The sequence below is a fragment of the Ovis aries genome, chromosome 22 (genome assembly GCF_016772045.2).
Source record: "Ovis aries strain OAR_USU_Benz2616 breed Rambouillet chromosome 22, ARS-UI_Ramb_v3.0, whole genome shotgun sequence".
Classification (NCBI taxonomy): Eukaryota; Metazoa; Chordata; class Mammalia; order Artiodactyla; family Bovidae; genus Ovis; species Ovis aries.
The window spans coordinates 16815038-16824245 of NC_056075.1; the positions used below are offsets into that span (position 1 = coordinate 16815038).

The following is a 9208-nucleotide window of genomic DNA, read 5'->3' on the forward strand; positions in this document are numbered from 1 at the left end:
TCCTCAGCACAATTCTCTTTCTGTGGGCCAGAAGGTATCTAGAGAGCACTACTTTAGGCGATGATGACAATCCTGGCTTGTGTCATATGTTCCAGACTCTTAGGACAGCACAGTCCGCAATCTTCTCTTTGTACCAACTCACAATATAAAGTTCCACCCAGATTCCAGTTTTCAGTAACTAAATGAAATCAGTTAAGCATTTTAATTAAAAATAAACATAAGATTTAAACAATGGGGAACCCATAAAGAGAAGGCTCACAAGCTCACTCCCAGCAGCATCCACCCATGAACTTAGAACCGAGCCTGTGGACGGCTGTAGTTGCAACACATCATCTGTCAAAGCCCTCCATGGACACCCAAGGTGACAGCAGACCCAGCTTGAGCAGCAATGTAGATTCCCCAACCAGAATCTTTAATTACCTATTTCCATGAGAAAGAAGCAAATGACAAGGTGAGTATCATGGATTTCTTTAAAAAAATTGTTTCTAGATATTTTTTTGAAGTCAGAAAACGCTGAACTCCGACTCCTACACTTTTTATGATTACCAGACTGAACCATTTCAATGGCTCTTTTAATTCAAAAACAGTCAAGTATTGGATTATCACACTGATCTAACATATGGCATTATAAGGATAAAACCCAAGATCTCGATCATCAAGAAATAATTTTCCTGAAACCCTCAAGTATGGTTTCAGGAAGATTATTTCATACTAACTTTCTTCAGTGAGTTCTGGGGTGGAAAATGTGGGAAGATCTGGGGCTAACAGTTGTCCAAGTTACCAACAACTCCATTGACTAGAACTCAGAATTTCCTAAGCATTCCTATTAAAGTTTTACTGAGAAATAATTTATGAGAAGTCTGTGGCATGTTGTTAAAAAAAAATACATCTGACATTTAAGACCATTTTAAAACATCTCTCTTGTAAGAGGAGCTGGAGGTGCGGCAGGTTTCAGCCTCGTTCATGCCTGGGGGAGAGTTAAGATTTTAGCAGTTGTGGAGCCAGGAGCCTGGCACTGCTTCAAAGCTCCGAGGCCTGGGCAGGCTCTCTTTACAACCTGAGGTGCTGTTGGGCAAACAGCATCTCCATTCCTATCTGGGGCCTCAGCACTGTTTGCCCTTCAAGGTTCCCTGCTGCCTAAGGAAACATGCGAAATATTTCCGTGAAGGACTGCTGTGTGGAAGCAACAGGAAATAAAGGTTTACTCCAGTGACTCCCTGCTAATGCAGGGGCGGAGGTCGCATCTGAGAATCACAGTTTTCCAACTGACTTGTTATTTTTACCAGATGTGTTGTGCACACTATTTGAGAGGTGGTTTTGTTTTCTGGAATAAAGGGGACTTGATCATAAGCTATATTCTGGTTAAGCATTAAAAACCAGCCCAAATTCAAAGCAACAGGGAAGAAAGGAACCTCCTCAGAGACATGACTTTTATATTTTATTAGGGCATAAGAAACATGAGACATTCATGTACTCTGAAACTTCCTGAAGGAAGTAAAATGTCAGTTCTTAGAAAAGTCAACCTTTACGATCTTCTAACAAAGGTATTAGACTAAAGAGACTTCACTGGACCAGTGTGACCCCAATATGAAAACTGGAGCCAGGAGCACCCTGAGAGGCCCTCATGACATCTCTTGCTTCTCCCAACCACTTGCCCACCTCCCACCATTGGCACCATCTCCATTTGGATAAGGCACCTATGAATAGAGCGCCCTTTCTTTCCACTCCCACAGCCAAGCCTTTCCCAAGCTGTGCCATATGTCTGAACGTTCCTCTACCTTCTCCTAGCCCCTTCAAGCTAAGCTGCCTCATTCATGCCCTTCCAATGGTTCCCATATCCCCCCAAAACATTTTCTAGAATGGGACGGATCCCCTAAAAGGATGGAAGACAGACTTCCATAGCCCCAACCCACCTAGACGTGGAAACTACAGGTTTACATCTTTCTTGTCCATATATGTAATCTGCATACTTTTCTTATTAATTTATATATTTGTCCAAAGCACTATTTTCTCCTGTCTGCTGGTTCTAGCTCAGAACATGAGCTTCGGAGAGCAGTGTCATCAGCTTCCCCACATGCAGAAAGACTGACGACACAGGGGATATTCTGCCTACAGAAGCGTGGAGCGGAACCCGGGGGCTGAGAGGCTGGCAGGGCAGTGTGAAGTTTGCCTCCATTTCCCAGCTGCTACCTCCGGGTAATATGCCTTGCCTTTATGAGCTTCACTTTCCTCCTCTGCAAAGTGTGAAATAATAGGAACTTATCCCTGAGATCAGTATGAGGACTAAATGTAACATACATAAAATGCATACACAGAGGAATCCAAGTCCTGCACTGACCAAAGCCGCTTTTCCCAAACTCTGCCTACATCTTTTATAAATAGTTCACTTATTTAGATCTTCTTAAATTACCCGATTTGACTGTGGTGTGTTTCCTGCCAGGACTCCAATATGCTCAGTAAGTGACATTTTCCTTAATTCGTCTTCCCTTGCTCTCCCCTGATATCTGGCTTTCTACCCTGAGAAGAACTTGCTGCTTTAAAAAATATACAACCCTGTATTCTTCAACATGTAGTTACACAACACCTTGAACACTGACATGATGTGTATCTGGTTGACTCAAACCATAAGTTGTCATCATGGCCAGCTTGACCCCTATTTCAAGCTTCTGAATTCCTCACAGATTGGCAGGGCCATAAAATCTCCAGCCTTGAGGTATAGATCACCTAGACCAGCATCTCCCAAAACGTGTCCCACAAAACGCCACTGCCAGAGAAGTTAGCAGGTATGTAAAAGAAAAGGTATTACAGAATCTAACAAGTTTGCAACAACTTTCCATGTGACCCTCAGTGACACTTAGGCATCTGAGAAGCACGGTCATAAAGAATCCTGTTGAAATTCACTAAAACAGCATTTCACTATCTGGCCACAGAACCCTTGCCCATTCCTATTCTTAGAGCATCCATTAACATTATGCAGAACAGATTTCTGAAAAACACCCCAGGATGGGGAAAGAGGAAAAATTCACTTTCCTAAAACAGGTCAGCTACAAAGGGCAGAGCTGGCTTCAAACCCACGCCTCAGACCCCAAACCTCTGCTCCTCCCACTACGGCTAAGGCTCGCTAAGTTCACTGCCCAGCAGAATCACCAGGTATGCTTGTTAAACTGCAGATGGCCGAAATCCACTTGGAATTTCTAATTCAGCGAGGTTGGTGTGGGTTTCCAACTAGCTTTCAGGCAATGCTCAAAGCAGTGAGAACCCCTGCACTACACCCACCCGTAGTGGTACAAGGGTGGAGAGGGCCTTGGCCCAGAGACTGAGGACCTAGTGGGGAAGCCAGGGCATAAACATAAGAAAACGCCTAAACGGCCACAAGGTTAATAGCTAACAGCTCAGCACACAAGGCTACGTCTAACCCATATAGCAAATCCAACAGCCCAGAGTCCAGACTGAAAAACTGGACATTGGGAGCTAAACTAGACCTTAAAGGACAGGAAGGCCCAAGTGAAAAAGGCGGAGGGGAGCATTCCAAGTGGCAACGATAGTTGGTACTGCCCAGATATTTGTTTGTAGAGTCACAGCCTTTCGTAGCTGGAAGGGACCTGGCCTCATATCTCTGGAGAGCACCCTGGTTCTTACATTTGAATATGGGTGTGACTGCTATTTTAAAAATCCACAGCAAAACACTTAGCACAGATAGAGAAGCTCCTCTCCAAGTAAGTGATTTGGAGGCCCCAGCAAAGGTCTTCCCGCTCATTCACCGTGCTCGTCCTCTCACCTGGTACCCAGCAGCCCACCGCCAGGACATTAAAGCAAGGCCCAAGGTCAGCTGGCCACTAAATCTGCAAGCTCATTCTTTTCTTAGAGGGTGTGAAACAGTCAAAACTGCTGCAAGTGCCGTTCTAATGGGGCTTTGAGGACATGCAAGTTTCTAGACATTTTCTTCACCCCCCACCCTTCAAATAAAAGACTATCTGGGAATATAAGCTTCCGAAGTTGGCTACAGCAAAGTTGCTCCAAGGAATGTGCAAGAGTGAAAATGCCATTCTCTGTGATCAGGTCCAGGGCCACATTAACTCATGTGGCCCCTAACTCTGGTCTTGCGATGCTGTCCCTAGCTGCTGCTTCCAGTGAAACAGTAATGCCCTCACTAGGGTAGGGATGCAGCAAGCCGGCCTTTCCCTCCTAACATTCAGTGAACCTAAGGCAGGTTGCAAGGGACACCAATTGAGACATGAACCGCCCTTCCAGTTAAGGCAGAGAAAACACGGGATAAATCAGAGGGCAAGTCCTGAGGAGAGTGAAGATGAAGAGCTGAAGGTGGAGGTGGTGATTTCCAGGGGAGTGAGGAAGAGGGATGCAGGAGGGGATGGTAGGATGGTAGATGGTTCATGAGCCACCTGCCCACTCTCTGTCACCCTCATAACGTCCTCTGTGGTGTATCAATGCTTCCATTTACAGAGAAGGAAACAAGTGACTTGCTCCAGGTCACACAGAAAGCAAATGCCAACATGGGGGTTTTAGCTCTGGCTTGTCTGAATCCAAAAGTGGTGGCCTTCGATGATGTAAGATGTACAGGTAACACAGACCCTGTGACTTCCAAAGTCAACTAAAACAGAGTAAGTACATGCTCCAGTCTTTGCCAAAGATTGGACTTATAATTTAAAGTACACTGAAATTAAATAAATTTGAGTCAGACAGACATAGACACACACAAGCTATATATTTGCCTAAATGTAAAATGTAAGTATTCGTTAAGCTCTACATTAGATATGTATGAGGGGAAAGTTTGGGCCATTTGTTAAAAATTATCACCACTGGCAATACATTTTATGCCTTTGAAGGGGTTTGGACATATTAGCACAATAGCCTGAAATATAATCTTCTATTTTCTCCTCCAGGATACTACACAAAAGCAACACAGAATAGAGGGAGGGAAGGGTGAACATTTCAGTATATTTAGGAGAGAAGGAACCCACAGATTTAAAAACTATATTATGCTTCTGAAAGCCACTAGGAGTGGTTCAGAAACATGCAGAGGTAAGTACAGGATCCATGTGTTCCCACATCACACAAAATGACTAACATTACTAAATACATCCAGACCTGTCTACATGCCCAGCCTCTGGTCTGTAAGCTTTACATAAATCAGTGTCTTTAAACATTACCTCCTACCTATGAGATAAATACTCTCTTAGAAATGGGGCACAGAAGGATAAAGTAACCAAGACAAAATAGTTCAACAGTAAATGGAGAAAGAAGGATTTAAATCCAGGCCTTTGGGCTTCAGTGCCCACACTTATCAGCACTGAGACAGGTTGACTATCCTATAGCAGATGTGCAAGATAACACTATTCCATGATTTCACCGGCAAAGGATTAAAACAACCGAAACGACACTCCCAGGCCACTGTTGGTGTGCTATGACATCTAGTCAATGGAAATAACAGATCATGAAGTAGTTCAAAATACAAGATGGAATGATTTCTGAGATGATGATTAAATAGAAAAGCCAAGTTCAAAACCCCATGGACAGTATGTTGTCCTTTGTAGGAGGAAAATATACATACATACATATTTAAAACACAGAAAACATTTCCACAATAGTACACAAGAAACTGGTGCCCACAACTGATGCTGAAACAATGGAAGAGACGGAAGATTCACTTTTTACTACAAATCTTTTTCTAGTTTTTGAATTCTGAACATGGTCATATCTATGTTTTTAAGGCAAACTCAAAAACAAAGATCATTTGAAGAGAATCATGGTGAAACGGTTTCCAACCTAATTCCCAGTAGAAAGGGTAAGTAGAATATTCTGGGATAGACTATATGAGAAAAGAATCTTAAAAAGGATGAATACATGTATATATATAACTGAATCACTTTGCAGTACACCTGAAACTGACACATTGTAAATCAACTATATACTTCAATTAAATTAAAATTTTTAAAATAAGTCATCTTAAAACTAAAAAAGAAAAAGAAAGGAAGGAAGGGTGAGTAGACAAAAAGGGATCAGAACAGTCTTTCTGACAATTTTCTATTCATTCTATAGAGAGAAGTGAATAACTTCCTCCAATTTTTCATAATAGAGATTCTGAAATGCTTAGAACTAAGAAAGAAAAACAAATTACACCATTCACTTTCTTCAACTCAGACATTTGTTTCTTAAAATGCAGTGGACACGTAGCAATAAAGAATTCTTCGTGTAGCTGGCAATAAAAGGTGTTTCAATGCTTGGGCTTGGGGTGTGCATGAGAGCACGTGAGAAATCCCTAAAAAATAAAGATGACACAGGTAGAGACCCGGCACAACCGTGGTGTGGCCAAAATAGAAGTGGGCATGTCACCTCCATGCCACTAAAGAAGCGGAGTCGCTCATGTCCTACAAAGCATGCAAGGCATCTTGCTTTGCCAAATTTAACCAGGGACATTATTTTTAAGTTACTATAATTAGTTCACATTTGTCTATGAATCAGCCTTTATGAGGCAATCGTATCTAAGCCCCATCACATGAAACCTGAGGCGACATCATCTCTGTTTATTATTTTGAAAAGAAAGAAAGGGTGCCAAGTTTCCTGCAACACCCAACTCAAACCCTGAAATTTGGAGGACAGAATGTCCTGTTGTCTATGTTTGAAGATAGGAATATATTTTCATCTAATACATCAGTCCCAGGTTCAGCTGGCAACAGGAAGGAACTGAATTCCAGAGGTCAAAAATAGGACTTGAGTATTAAAGCACCTTTCAGTGCTCATATAGGATCCTATTTATGTTTTAACCCCTTCCACTGCGGCAGTTCTAAGAAGTGCTCATGCTTGTGAACAGACATGAAAACATTTCAATCTAAAGCTCTCTGCCTACAGATTGACAAGAGATTGGCAAATGTGAGCATTTTAAAGCTATTTTTACATTCCCTGATCCACGGCTTTCATAATTAAGTTTCTCACAAAGAATGAAGAGTTTCAACAGCAAATATAAAGGCAAGGGAAGGGGGAGTGTTCCTGTTTAGCCAGGGCTTCTGCTGAATGAAATGGCTCATGAAATCAGGTACATAAATACAGTAGGATCTCCAAAAGGAGCCCAGCCAGGGAGCAGGCAACACTAAGGCAGTGAGCATCCGGAAGAGGTTTAAATGGGCAACATTAAGTCCCAGAAACAAACTGGAGGCTCAATGCTGTAATTCACAGAGAACATCAGTTAGCAGCATGGCAGGAACCACAGCATGTTTGAGTGAGGCCAGGAGGTGCAGGAGAGAGATAGCTGCTATTCACCTGTCTAGAAATTATACTGAAGTATTAAAATTTGCATGTACATCCATGTATCCTTGACAAATACATATAGATGTACCATATGCTCTTTTATGGCAAAGACCATGGGTTCCAGTTTTGATATTTACCAGCCAGATTCACTTTTAACCCAAAAGAATTTTATTTTTTCCCCTCAAACATAACAAAAAAAAAAACATAAGCAACAGGGAATGATATGTGCCCTGTCTAACCTCACAGGAATTCTATAAGAACTCAAGTGAAATAGTTTTACAGATTTTTAAAATTCACCAAACATTTATATGACCCTATATGCCAGGCACAAGGTGCTGGACAATTCTTACTTTTAACAGACTGCTGACACAGGTACTGTTATTATCCCTGTTTTAAGGATAAGAAAATAGAGGCTCAATAATGTGCTTCTGGTTGCACAACTAGGAGGTGGGATCTGAGCTCTGGCAGACTAACTCTTTCCAGGTGAGGGCTCCACAGGTAGCTCAGTGGTGAAGAATCTGCCTGCCAATGCAGGAGACGTGAGTTCGATCCCTGAGTCAGGAAGACCCCTGGAGGAGGAAATGGCAACCCACTCCGGTATTCTTGCCTGGAAAGTCCCAGGGGCATAGGAGCCTGGCAGGCTATAGTCCACGGGGTCGCAAAGAGTCAGACACGATTCAGCAACTGAGCACACACGTGCAGCCTGAGTCCCTAGTACGTGCTGCTACACACCGTACTACGTAGCCCATCATAATTATCATGAATTCCTTCCCTTAATCCCAGTTTCACAAATGAGGAAAAGAATGCTCAGAGGTTAAGTCACAAGCAAGCCAATATCATAAAGAATGCATGGCAAGGAGCCAGGATTTGAAATTGGGTCTGTGCCTCTCCGGACCCTGCACTTTCTTTTTTTTCTTTTTATGACACAAGGTAAGGAGATCTTGGTTCCTGGAGCAGGGATCAAACCTGTGCCCCCTGCAACAGAAGCTCACAGTCCTAACCACTGGACTGTCAGGATAGTCCCCAGACTCTGCACTCTTACTGAAGTTAAAAAATTTCAGTCCACAAATATTTATTCTGAAACTCCTGTGTTCTAACACACTTCTTTAAAATGGTAAGGAGGTGGTGGTGGAACCGAAAGGCTTTTGTTATCACCTAGTACTAAACTAGCCCCACCCACGCTCACCAAGTCCAGACGCTGCTCACAGCAGGTGCCCAGCAATAGCTGATGCCACTGAGGATGAAGATGACGACAGGAGTATTTCAAGTGTTGGCATATAGTTTCAAAGGGGAATTAGACTCAACCTGGAGAGGAAAAAGCCCTACAGGTCAGAATGCTGACAGTTATTAAGATGAACAGGTGTGACCGAGCTAACAGGTGGGACCTTTGTAGGTACTTTGTTAATTCCTACTCAGCTTTCAGCTGCAGAAGCCGGCTGACCAACTCATCCTGATTCTCCCTGGACTTCCCTAGTAGGCTCATGTCACCCTGGAGGGGTACATATCAGGTTGGCCTTCCACCCGGACACCCCTGGTTCCAGCACAGGTGCTTGCAAATAAAAGGCACTCACTCACACTGTGGATCAGATGCATGGAAGGAGCAGTGCTTTATTACTCCCAGCGCGCTCGCACTCCACAAGAGTTGCCAAGCAGCAGTTCCCACACGGCAAAAGGACGATGTGAGAATCATTTTAATTAGCACTTTCATTGTTTGTATGCAAATGTACATTCCTTAAAAAAAAACGAGCCCTTTATTTTATTTTTTTTAAACAAGCCCTTAAAAGAGCTCTCCCCTAGGTTGACATCCCTGAGATTTTTCTGTAAATCCTTTTACATAGATAGTGAAGAGAAACTTCAATCTAGCTTGAATCTGTAATAACGGAGTTAAGGTGCTTTTCTTTACAGGAATGACAAGCCTAAAATGAGGAAGGGGAGACACAGGCGC

General features: G+C 42.9%; 1 protein-coding gene across 49 annotated transcripts in view; it reads right to left on the minus strand.

Annotated features, from left to right (window-relative positions):
- Positions 1–9208, minus strand: part of SORBS1 (sorbin and SH3 domain containing 1) — a 233556-nt gene that overhangs the window by 146607 nt on the left and 77741 nt on the right. For 6 of the 49 annotated variants that reach the window (XM_060405066.1, XM_060405051.1, XM_060405065.1 and 3 more), the window contains one exon: positions 8450–8568. The exons of the other annotated variants lie outside the window; for them this stretch is intronic. The gene's annotated coding sequence lies outside the window, so the exon portion shown is untranslated. The remainder of the gene's footprint in view (positions 1–8449; positions 8569–9208) is intronic. 49 annotated transcript variants of the gene reach the window in all.